The 12812-nt window shown below is 41.0% G+C and overlaps 1 pseudogene; it reads left to right on the forward strand.

Annotated features, from left to right (window-relative positions):
- The first annotated feature begins 1031 nt into the window (after nt 1-1031).
- Nucleotides 1032-1641, forward strand: LOC140916634 (tubulin alpha chain-like; annotated as a pseudogene).
- Nucleotides 1642-12812: the final 11171 nt, after the last annotated feature.

Here is a 12812-nt window from a genome sequence, read left to right on the forward strand (position 1 = left end):
ACAAAGTAAAACTATATCCCCCATGTTTAATCCTCCTCCCCCCCACACACTGTTCCTTACACGTTCTTGTCAACTGCTGGAAATGGCCCATCTTGATGATCACTACAAAAGGTTCCCCCCACTCGTCCCCCCCACCGCCCTCCTGCTGGTAATAGCTCACCTTAAGTGACCACTCTTGTTACAGTGTGTATGGTAACATGTTCTCTGTGTATATAAAATCCCCCTACTGTATTTTCCACTGCATGCATCCAATAAAGTGAGCTGTAGCTCAAGAAAGCTTATGCTCAAATAAATTTGCTAGTCTCTAAGGTGCCACGAGTACTCCTTTTCTTTTTGAAAACTTTCAGTTATGTTTTCTTCCAAGTCATTGATAAAAATGTTAAAAAGAAAGTCAAGAATTGATCCCTGCAAGACCCCACTAAAAAGACTCCCACTCAAATGATTCCCCATTTATAGTTACATTTTAAGATCTAGCAGCCAGTTTTTAATTCATTTAATGTGGGCCATATTAATTTTATATCATTCTAGGATTCGGGTTCTGTTTTTCTTAATCAAAATGTCACGTGGTACCAAGACAAATGCTTTACAGAAATCTAAATATATTCCATGAATACTATTACGTTTGTCAACCAATTTTAATCTCAGCTAAAGAAAAAAGTTAGTTTTTCAGGATCTATTGTCCATAAGCACTTGTTGATGAGAATTCATTATCTTACCTTCCTTTAATTCTTTATTAATTGAGTCCCATATCAGCTGCTCCATTATCTTTTCCAGGATCAATAGACTGACAAGCCTATAATTAGCCAGGTCATCCTGTTTATCCTTTTTAAGTATTGGGACAACATTAGCTTTCTTCCAGTCTTTTGGAACTTTCCCCGTGTTCCAAGACTTGACAAAACAAACAACATTAATGATCCAGCAAGCTCCTCCAGCAGCTTTTTTAAAATTCTTGGATGCACGTTATCTGGACCTGCTGGTAGCAGCTGTTTAAACATCCTCCTGAGATACTAGTGGAACAGAAAAGGTAAGTCATGTCCTCCATCACCACCTCCATCTGATTTTATGGTGCCCTGATGTTCCAGACCAACTTGGTGCCCTACCCCCATATACACTTCCCTCTGGCCATCTATGCCTTAGTCATCTCTGCTGAGAAAGTTTACCAAGAGCATCTGACTGTAGCAGAGATCACAAATGCTTGCTTTGAGCCAGCCAACCAGATGGCAAATTGTGACCATCACCAGGCAAATACATGGCCTGCAGCCTGTTGTACCGTGGTGGTATAGGTCCCAAAGATGTCAGTACTGCTATTGCCACCATATATGCCACCATCAAGACCAAGCATAGCATCCAGTTTGTGGACTGGTGCCTAACAGGCTTCAAGGTTGGTATCAACTGTTAGTGACCTGCCCAAGGTGCAGCAGGCTCTGTGTATGCTGAACACCACAGCTGTTGTGGAGGCCTAGGCTCATCTGAGCCACAAGTTTGACCAGAGGTATTCCAAGCATGCCTTTTTTCCACTGGTAATTAGGGGAGCATATGGAAGGAGGAGAGTTCTCAGACGCTTGGGAGGACATGGCTTCCCTAGAGAAGGAATATGAATCTCCATTTGTTCAGATTCTTTTTGTTACAAATGTACTTTAAAAAATCCTTATAGTCCTGAACTCTGCAGATTTCTCCTCGTGTCCCTTTGCATGCCTTATCAAATTTCTACAATTCCTTGCTTTTGATTTATATTCAGTAGTATCAACTTCCCCTTTCTTCCACTGGTTATATATTATGTATAGCTGCCTTCATTCCTCTTCTAAGCCATGTTAGCATGATCCATGCTGTATTTCATTTGTAAGTGTGCTTAGTTTGAAATATTAACGATTTACTCATTCTCAGTTCAAACTCCTATTTATTTCCAAGGCCAGTAGCAAATTGATTTACAATAGGCACTTTTCTCCAGCTGGTGAAGTCCTTTCCATTTAACAGAGAACAAATTCCACTTTTTCCCCCCATTAGTGCTATTATAATTGTTGCCACTCTCATTACTACTTATTCAATATCATACTGGCTTTACAATACTGAAGAAAGTGTTAGTCAGAATAAGTGCTCCCTCAAGAGTCAGAACTTTACATTTCAATGATGAACTATGAATCCATCAAGAATTGAAGATGGAATGTGATGCTTCTCAGCTTGGATTACTATTACTCTATACAGGCATGGCCTAACGCCTGCCGTCTTTACTCAGGCCAAATTCCCACTGAAATAAATCTTTTACTCCAGGCATAAGGAATAGATACATAATAAGTTTAAAATAGTCTGCATAAATTGCATCATAATAATGTGTGTTTTAATGGAAAAAAGTTTGACAGGTTATGGTATGTGTAAGATGGTGGAATTCCCAGCCAGCTCCAAAAACAACCAAGCAACCAACCAAACAAACAAACAAAAACTATCCACAGAGTCAAAAAGTCACCCCTCCTGCTGTCTGAATTATTAACAAACATGATTCCAAAATAACTCCAGCCTTCTCTAAGAACAGCCAAGATTAAAGTGTTCCTACCCTCAGGACCTATCTGATCCTGGCTCTGGTTCCATGTGCTAGAGGGCTGCTTCGACCGCCCATATATTCAAGGTGAAGTCCAATGAGTCATATCTGTGCCAAGGAGTGTCAACTTGCAGCTCTATCCAGGGTCCCAGCACCTGGTCTCAGAGTGTGTCACCAGGAGAAACCCAACACTCTGGAGCAGGCCTGATCCTGTAGCCACTACTAATGTCCGTGGTTGCAGAGAACTCAATGCAACTACTCATCTGTGTAAGACTAGTCATGTGAGGAAGAGTTACAGAATGGGGAGGCTCTTCATTTATTAGCTGAAGTTTATATCTTCATTAGAACATTGTGAGAAAAGTACCATTTTCTTATAAAGGACCCACTGAATCTTGCTACTACAGCCCCCGAGACTTCCCAGGCAGCAGAAAAAGAAAATTAAAAAATGCAGGAATAGTGCATTAAGAGGTAGAGATGGGAAAATTAGCTCTGATAAAATAAGGCTATATCCCTGAACCTCTTTCCATTTTTAGAACGGAGCATAACCATTAATGAAAATCTGAAACGATCAGACAAGCTTTCCTCCACTACCACCATCTGCCTTTGCACTGTCAAGTTCCAGCAGAAAGTGGAAGTGCCAACATATTGCATTGGCATTTCCAGCTACCATTAGAAGCAGAAGTGCTAGAAATCCCACAAGATTAGCTTGCAGATTCAAGAGATTCAAATAGTTCACATAAAGTATCCGAAGTGTTTGATGCTTTTCCAAACTTTATCACCATACTTTTCAAGACCGGCTTTATCACAACTGGTGAATAACAAGTCTTTGCCAGGCTTCATGAAGGCCATCTGAAAGAGAAGAACCCAACTCTTGGGAAAGGCAAAATATGAAAGCTGATCTAATAATGCACTTAATATAGTAAGATCTCCCAAAGATATGGCAATTTCTTCCCATCTGTCTCACTGGCCACTTAACTCAGTTTCTGACCAGCCTTGCATGTAGCCCTTTTTGAGTCGTGGGTCCTATTGTTTGAGCTATTTTACACCAAAAGGCATGTCATAAATATAAAGGGAAAGGTAAACCCCTTTAAAATCCCTCCTGGCCAGAGGAAAAATCCTCTCACCTGTAAAGGGTTAAGAAGCTAAAGGTAACCTCGTTGGCACCTGACCAAAATGACCAATGAGGAGAAAAGATACTTTCAAAAGCTGGGAGGAGGGAGAAAAAACAAAGGGTCTGTGTCTGTCTGTATGCTGCTTTTTCCGGGGACAGAACAGGAATGGAGTCTTAGAACTTTTAGTAAGTAATATAGCTAGGTATGTTTTAGATTATGATTTCTTTAAATGGCCGAGAAAAGAACTGTGCTGAATAGAATGACTATTTCTGTCTGTGTGTCTTTTTTTGTAACTTAAGGTTTTGCCTAGAGGGATTCTCTGTGTTTTGAATCTAATTACCCTGTAAGGTATCTACCATCCTGATTTTACAGAGGTGATTCCTTTACTTCTATTAAAAGTCTTCTTGTAAGAAAACTGAATGCTTTTTCATTGTTCTAAGATCCAAGGGTTTGGGTCTGTGGTCACCTATGCAAATTGGTGAGGATTTTTACCAAACCTTTCCCAGGAAGTGGGGTGCAAGGGTTGGGAGGATTTGGGGGGGAAAGACGTGTCCAAACTACGTTTTCCCAGTAAACCCAGTTAAAGTTTGGTGGTGGCAGTGGAAATTCCAAGGGCAAAGGGTAAAATTAATTTGTACCTTGGGGAAGTTTTAACCTAAGCTGGTAAAAGTAAGCTTAGGAGGTTTTCATGCAGGTCCCCACATCTGTACCCTAGAGTTCAGAGTGGGGAAGGAACCTTGACAAGGCACTTAGCTACTTCTTATGATTGTCTGAATGAAGGTGGCTATCACACCCACCAGCAACCAGGTTTCACCTAACCTCTATTATAACAATATGTGCTCTTTGATTTATGGTGCTCAAGAGACAAGATACTGCATGAGGCACCAGCCATAATTTCCTTAAGATCTTCTTCCTAAGCCAAGCTAGAGTGAAAGTGTTGCTTAGATTTCTAAGGACAGAGTTAAAAAACTAGATGAACCTAGATTAAATGATCTCAGGGTAAAACTAATTTAGATGCTTTCTCAACTTGAGCCTTTTTAGTCCACTACATAGAGTTTACTGGATGCCTTGCAATATAATAAAATAAAAGGGCTTCCACGTGTTGGTGAATTAAATCTCAGTTCCTAGGAAATAGGTTTTGCAACTGGCCATTTATTTATTACATTGTGACCTTATTCAGAAGGCCAAATTGTTATTTAATTTTAAGCAATTCTTAAAGCAAAAAAAAAAATCTGGTGCCCATTTTCGGGAAGATGGTAAAAGATCAGTGCACCTAAATATTTCATTGCTGTGGAGAATTATTGTTTCATTATCTGTTTCAGAGACTCCTTATAGTAATTTCCATCTCCTTTATTAACAGAATCAATAAAAACGGTTCTGTGTAGGTAGAAAAATCGGCTGGGTCTGACTTACATGAATGTAGACAGTTAATGACTACCAGTTCTTATTTTGCCCTTTATAGCCCCTTACATTTCATGACTGGATTATCTAGATTAGGTATATCCTTACCTGGGTAGCTCATGTGAACAATACCTTTTAGAAAATAATGGAACAGATGGCACTGTTCCCAATAAGAGTGGCACTACCCTTTATGAAGAACAGATGTGTAACTGAACAAACACCACACTTAAATTGCACAGTGACTGACACCAGAAGGATTTGAAAAGCTATTTCAAAGCTCTTGAAGGAGGATACATTAGCCACACTACTCACCAGTCTTTTGTGCTTCAAAATCAAAATCTTTTGTTTTGACTACATTTTTTAAATATGGCAAAAGTTAAATTTAAACCTTTGTAATAAATGGTACTATTTATTCTTTTGAGACTCTGGAGAAGTTGTCATTAATTTAATTGGGCCAAATGGGCAAGTAAATGGGAATTTTGCTTGAGTAAGAAAGTTAGCTAAGGACTTCAAGATTCAACCCATATCACAGAAATGTAGGTCTGGAAGGAGCCTCAAGAGGTCATCTAGTCCACCTCCCTCATGTTGAGGCAGGACCAACTATACCTAGACCATCTGTGATAGGGGTTTGTCTAACCTGTTTTTAAAAACCCTCAATGATGAGGATTCATCAACCTCCCTTGGAAGCCTATTCCAGGGCTTAACTATCCTTAGAGTAGATATTAAGAAAAATTTCTAACCTGAAATCTCCTTTGCAGCAGACTAAGCCCATTACTTCTTGTCCTACCTTCAGTGAACGCAGAGAAAAAAATAGTCACCGTCCTCTTTATAACAGCCCTTCATACATTTGAGGATGTATGTCCATCCTCAATCATTTCTTCTCTAGACTAAACATGGCCAGTTCTTTCAACTTTTCCTCACAGGTCATGTTTTCTAAATGTCTTTTTGTTGTTACTTTCCTCTGGACTCTCTTCAGTTTTGTCCACATCTTTCTTAAAGTATAGTGCCCAATTCTGGACACCATACTCTAGCTGACAGACCCATCTGAGTGCATTGTGTGGCCAGCTATCTGGATAGAGTTGGTCATGCATGGTGTCAGGTCTTGTGGTTTCTAGAAAAGCAACTTTTAAAAAAAAATAATAATGTGGCCACATTCTGGTTTCAGAATACATCTGCATCACTAACACTAAACTGAGAGGGAGCTACATATGCATATCAGAAGACAGACTACTGGTGTGTCTTATCCCCATGAGCTTTACTGTACCTTTCTCTGAACCATCTGGTTCTGGACACTGTCTGAAATAGGATAAACTAGAAGAATCAAATCTGATTGTATAACCAATTTCTAAGGCTAACACTTTTTAATTTAGTCACCAACCAACCAGAATTCAACTACTTTGGGGGCTTTACTTCAGCTTGATTCATTAGCACAATTAGATTTGCTGTTACGGAATTCATGAGGGTCTCAGATTCTATTCTGCTTTGGGAACCAAAATAAAAGTAGGATCAAATCATGCGATTAAAATCAAAATCTACAGAGAATAGATGCCTGCTTTATTTGATGCAGGAGAAGCTAAAAGTGGTACAACAGCAAGATAGTCAGGGACCAGACCAACTAGGACCAGCTGCTGGCCTGCTCCCTAACTGTGCTGCTAGGCAACCAGTAAGCCCAGCTGCACGGCCTCTCAGGCTGGTCCCAGCTCCTGATCTGCTGCTGGTTTAGCATTCCTGCCTATCAGCCTAGTTTCCACAGCAGTTCAGAGGTTGCTCAACGGATACCATGCCTGCAGCTGTGCTTGCCCTTGCTCCTGCTCATTTCAGCCCCCACTCTCCTCTGGTTTCAGACTTCTGGCTGTGATCCCCACCCCACCTCGTTTTGCCTCTGGCTTAAAACTCTGGTTGACCCTCTGATTCTGGCATTCCACTTCTGTTTCTCCAGTACTAATCCCCTGGTCTGCCTGTGGCTTACAACTCCAGTTTACTCCCCGCATCCTAGCACTTGGTTTTTGCCCCCTCCAGTACTGGTCCTAGGCTCATTTCCTGGATTCTGCCCATCCTGGACCCAGTTCTAACTGGCAGGCTGAACTCTTGCCACCCGGCCCATGGGCAGTCAGGCCTAGTGATGAAGACAACAAAGATTTAGAACTACTACTTATGAACTCTTTCAGATGCTGGATAGTGAACAGGGCAATGATACTGAAATGCGGTGAGTTTTCCAAGTTATGTAATATGCTCTAATGCACCTGCTCTCATTTCTGACCTGTCTCAAAATCTCCCAATTTTCTTACAAGGAATTCCTGGGAAAGATGGTGGTCCCTGACTTATCATGAATGGTTGAAAAACACCACATATGCTTTCTACCAGAGAGGTAATTTAGTGGGGGGGTGAGGAGGGGGAGAACCAAAGATGTTGTACTACATTTTTAACTTCCCATCTGCTTGAATTTCCAGATATTGCAGTTCTAACCACAATTAAAATACACAGGGATGAACAGTTGAGAAGAAAACATGTCAAAGGGGGCTTCAAGCTAGCTACACCTCAGTGTTTAAGTCTTTGGGAAAGATTTCATTCTCGGAATTAAAACTATTTCAACAGAATTCTATGAAAATACCATCAATTAGATCCTAGGGTAGTTAAGACAGTACAGAACCTACTGTACCTAGGGTTGCCAACTGTCTAAGCACACAAACCCAAATATCCTTGCCCCACCCCTGGGCTGAGGCCCTGCTCCTTCACCGAGGCCTGTCCCACTCACTCCATCTTCCCTCCCTCCATTGCTCACTCTCCCCCACCCTCACTCACTTTCCCCGGGCTGGGGTAAGGGGTTGGGACGCAAGCTCTGGACTGGGGCCCGAGGGGTTCAGAGTGTGGGGCGGGGGGGCTCTGGGCTGAGGCAGGGGTTTGGGGTGTGAGAGGGGCTGAGGGCTCTGGCACAGCGAGGCTAAGGCAGGCTCCTTGTCTGCCCTGGCCCAGTGCCACTCCCAGAAGTGGCTGGCATGTCCCTGCAGCCCTGGGGAGGCAGGGATCTCTGCGTGCTGCCCGCATCCCAAGCGTCAACTCTGCAGCTCCCATTGTCCAGGAACTGTGGCTAGCGGAAGCTCCGGGGGCAGAGCCTATCTTGCTGCACCACCGACCGGGAGCTGCCCCAGGTAAGCAGGGCCAGGGGGCTCCGCGCGTTGCTCCCTCCTTGCACCACGCCCAGAAGCAGCCAGCACATCCCTATAGCCCCTGAGGGGGGCAGGCAGGGAGCTCCAGGCACCACCCCCACTGTTCTGATTGGCTGCACTTCCTGGACAATGGGAGTTGTGGAGTCAGCACTCGTGGCATGGGCAGACCCGTGTCCCCCCCCCCCCAAGGGCCACTTCTAGAAGCAGTGCAGAGCCAGGCTGCTTCTGGAAGCAGTGCAGAGCCAGGGCAGGCAAGGAGCCTGCCTTATCCCCACCAGACTTTTAGTAGCTTAAGATCTCCCGGTTTGGCTTCAGTAGCCTCTAGGAGATAGAGCCTGATTCTGGGAGACTCCCAGCAAAACCGGGAGGGTTGGCAACCCTAATTGTACTAAGTGCTAACAAACAGATTGAATTCCCTAATCTTAAGTATTTTTTGGAAGGACGAGGGCTGTTTAAGGGGAACATCGGAGTAGTCCAAACAGGAAGTTTCCCCATGCCTAACACTTTTGTCATATTAATCACCTTGCAACCATTAATGGAAGTAAAATGTATGTCTACTCCTGCCAGCTTTAATGTTACCCTTGTGAAACATGTACGGTCTTTCAAAATAATTTTGAAGTCCTCAAGTAGTAGTTTTGTTAATAAATGTGTCACAGGCAAAACAGAACAGTCATCCTCTTACAAGACACATACAGAAATAGAAACACTACAGAAAATATAACTTGATAAAGAACTTTTCTAGTCCAAGGTAAAATTAGAAGAGAACCATACCACATTCTGATCTGTTTCACATTATAGGATTCAGTTCCACAATTTAGATAGAATTCTGTTTCTCAGAGACATACTATACTAGTGATTATATATAATCCCATACTGATTTCTTTGTTCTGAATTAAATGCATTTATAGAAACTTTGTGTTTAAACCTAGGACACATCTGAGGTTTTTTGTTCCAGTTATTTCATTCAGCAGTGTTAGGGGGCTTATTCCTTCACCCACTTACTTCCCTGGTCCTTCTCACATGAACAGAGAGCAACAATTCCCGAAGTCCAAAGGTGCAAACAATTCGATGTTTATTGGGGTGAACTTCCAGCAAGCATGATTCCAGTTTCCTTCCTTAGTATCCTCCTTCCCAGCTCTGACACCACAGAGCCTTACACCTGTGTCCCTGTTCCGATTCCTGCCCTTAGCCAAGCATGATTCCAACTTCCTTACTCCCATTCCCTGTTCCCATTTCCCCCTTTAGCAAAACATGATTCCAATTTTCTTACCCCCATTCCCTGTTCCCATCTCACACACCCACATGCCCACCCCCACCCACACCCCAGTCACTTCCTCATTGACTACAGATTATATAGTAAAACTTGAGTTCTGCTTAGCTATACCTTAACCAATCATTTTCCTGAAATTTAACTAACCAATCCTAACATATTGTAACATGATTATGTACCCAATTATATCCCACCACCTCAATTAGTTTACACCCAGCAAAATTAATTATACAGCAGACAGGAACAATCACAGAACCAGACAGAGATTATACAGACAAACAACAGCAAAGTGGGAACTATAATGACAAAACAATACAGAAGTGAGGATTTCACATCCCAGCTATTGATAAGTGAGTTCTTGCCAGACAGGATGCTATCAAACTAAGTTTCCTTTTACATTTTCTAGGCACTTCCCTTTCTCTGGAGGTGATAGGAATACAATCCTGTCCTGATAGTGCCTAACAGCCCAATAGCACCTTATTTCAATGTGACTAGTTTGGAATGCGAGGATGTGACCCATCGCTTCCCAGCTTATGGCTGCCTCTGCTGCTTAGCCAAAGGCCTTAGCCTAAGCACAGGGCCTCAGACTGTCACAGTAAGAGAAGGCCCTTACACCAGCAGACAGTGATTTTGATTCTTTCTTTTATACCTCTATCACTAGCCAAGTGATAAGAATACACCTAAATTCTTAGAGTATAGGCCTTTACAGACAGGCCTGAATATCTATATCCTAACAAGCAGCCCTCTTTCTTGATTATTTATTTCATTTTAAGCCAGCAGCATTCTACATACTTCAAAGCTGTTCTTTGATGGCTGCTGAAAAATGGTTCACAAGATAATTTTATATTTGTGTTTGACAGAGAAAAAAATTACATGACAAAAAGCAACTCAGTAAATCAGTGAGAATAAGCCAAAAGGAAAATGAAAGTATCTCCCTACAAGTATGAACTTAATTACTACTAGAAAGAAGTAGCAGAAAATGTTTCCACAGATGTTATTTTGAATGCAGATTTCAATTTGACCACATCTGCGACCGTTTCATGTTTACATGCTGCGAACATTCCTTTGCTTGAGTTTTCCTGCTGTGAAAACTCATGAAAAGCTCATTTTAAATCCAAGTGCTTGAATAGTTGAACACCTTTTTTTAAATTGTATATTCAGTTGTAATATTCAAAAGTACACGTTTCACATTGTGCTTATTAATGACCTACACAACTCATCTAATCCAGGTACAGAAATGTAACATGATTTATGTAAAATCCCTGATAAAGACTGGAGTTACAGTTGAGTACATAGCAATAACAAAGGATAAAAATATTACAGGGGTGTTGTAGTTATCCCCATTACAAACTCAGGAAATTCAGCATTAATGGTTAAGCTTAAAAATTGGGCGGTCGATTAATTGCAGTTAACTTTTGCACTTTTAAACAATAGAATACCAATTGAAATGTATTAAATATTTTCAGATGTTTTTCTACATTTTCAAATATATTGATTTCTATTACAACACAGACTACAAAGTGCACAGTGCTCACTTTATATTATTTTTATTGCAAATATTTGCACTGTAAAAATGATATAGTATTTTTCAATTCACCCCATACAAGTACTGTAGTGCAATCTCTTTATCATGAAAGTTAAACTTAGAAGTGTAGACTTTTTTCTGTGACATAACTTCTCTCAGAAACAAAACATTGTAAAACTTTAGCGCCTACAAGTCCACTCAGTCCTACTTCTTGTTCAGCCAAGTGCTAAGACAAACAAGTTTGTTTACATTTACAGGAGATGATGCTGCCTGCTTATTTACAGTGTCACCTGAAAGTGAAAACAGGCCTTTGCATGGCACTTTTGTAGCCAGCATTGCAAGATATTTGTGCGCCAGATATGCTAAACATTCGTATGCCCCTTCATGCTTCGGCCACCATTCCAAAGGACATGCTTCCATGCTGATGATGCTCATTAAAAAAATGTGTTAATTAAATTTGTGACTGAACTCCTTGGGGGAGCCGAAGACATACAGTTCTCCATTTTACCTGCATTCTGCCATATATTTCATGTTATAGTGTCTTGGATGATGACCCAGCACATGTTCGTTTTAAGAACACTTTCACAGCAGATTTGACAAAATGCAAAGAAGATACCTATTTAAGATTTCTAAAAATAGCTACAGTACTCAACCCAAGGTTTAAGAATCTGAAGAGGCTTCCAAAATCTGAGAGGAACAAGGTGTGGAGCATGCTTTCAAATGTCTTAAAAGAGCAACACTACAATGCAGAAACTACAGAACCTGAACCACCAAAAAATAAAATCAACCTTCTGCTGGTGGCATCTGACTCAGATGATGAAAATGAACATGCATCGGTCCGCTCTGCTTTGGATTGTTATTGAGCAGAACCCATCATCAGCACGGACACATGTCCTAGGGAATGGTGGTTGAAGATGAAGGGGCATATGAATCTTTAGCGCATCTGGCATGTAAATATCTTGCAACGCCAGTTACAACGGTGCCATGCGAACGCCTGTTCTCGCTTTCAGGTGACATTGTAAACAAGACGTAGGCAGCATTATCTCCTGCAAATTGTAACCAAACTTGTTTGTCTGAGCAATTAGCTGAAGTAGCACTGAGTGGACTTGTAGGTTCTAAAGTTTTACATTGTTTTATTTTTCAATTAAGTTTTTTACATAAATTCTACATTTGTAAGTTCAACTTTCATGACAAAGAGATTGCACTACAGTACTTGTATTAAGTGAATTGAAAAATACTATTTCTTTTGTTATTTACAGAGAAAGTATTTGTAATAAAAATTAATAAAGTGAGAACTGTACACTTTGTATTCTGTGTTTATAATTTAAATACATTTGAAAATGTGGAAAACATCCAAAAATATTTAAATAAATGGTATTCTATTATTGTTTAATCGCACGATTAATTTTTTTAATCACTTGACAAGCCTACTTAAAAGAAATCCAAACAAGTTAAGATATGGAAATGCACAGTTAAGGGCTAAATACTCTGACAACAGTATGGTGTATGTCCTTTGCCAGTTGGCATAAAGAGGCAGTTACTGAACAATCTACTCATGCTACGTTCCCACTAATGAAGCAGAGACACTTGTAAAAACTTACAGTGAAAAGAGTTTCCAGTGTGCAGAGTCACCTGTCCAACAACTGTGTTGACAGCAAAGAGTGAAATTTCGGCGCAAAGTGCAGAGCACTTTCTGAGGGTGTCTAACGCCTCACTGGATTGGCCACTTAATGAACTGAGTTTCTGTTGCTCCCATTGACATGGATGTTAAAATTCCCAGTCTGAGTAGCTGGTATGAAACTGG

This window comes from Lepidochelys kempii, chromosome 8 (assembly GCF_965140265.1).
Source record: "Lepidochelys kempii isolate rLepKem1 chromosome 8, rLepKem1.hap2, whole genome shotgun sequence".
In the NCBI taxonomy this organism is placed as follows: Eukaryota; Metazoa; Chordata; order Testudines; family Cheloniidae; genus Lepidochelys; species Lepidochelys kempii.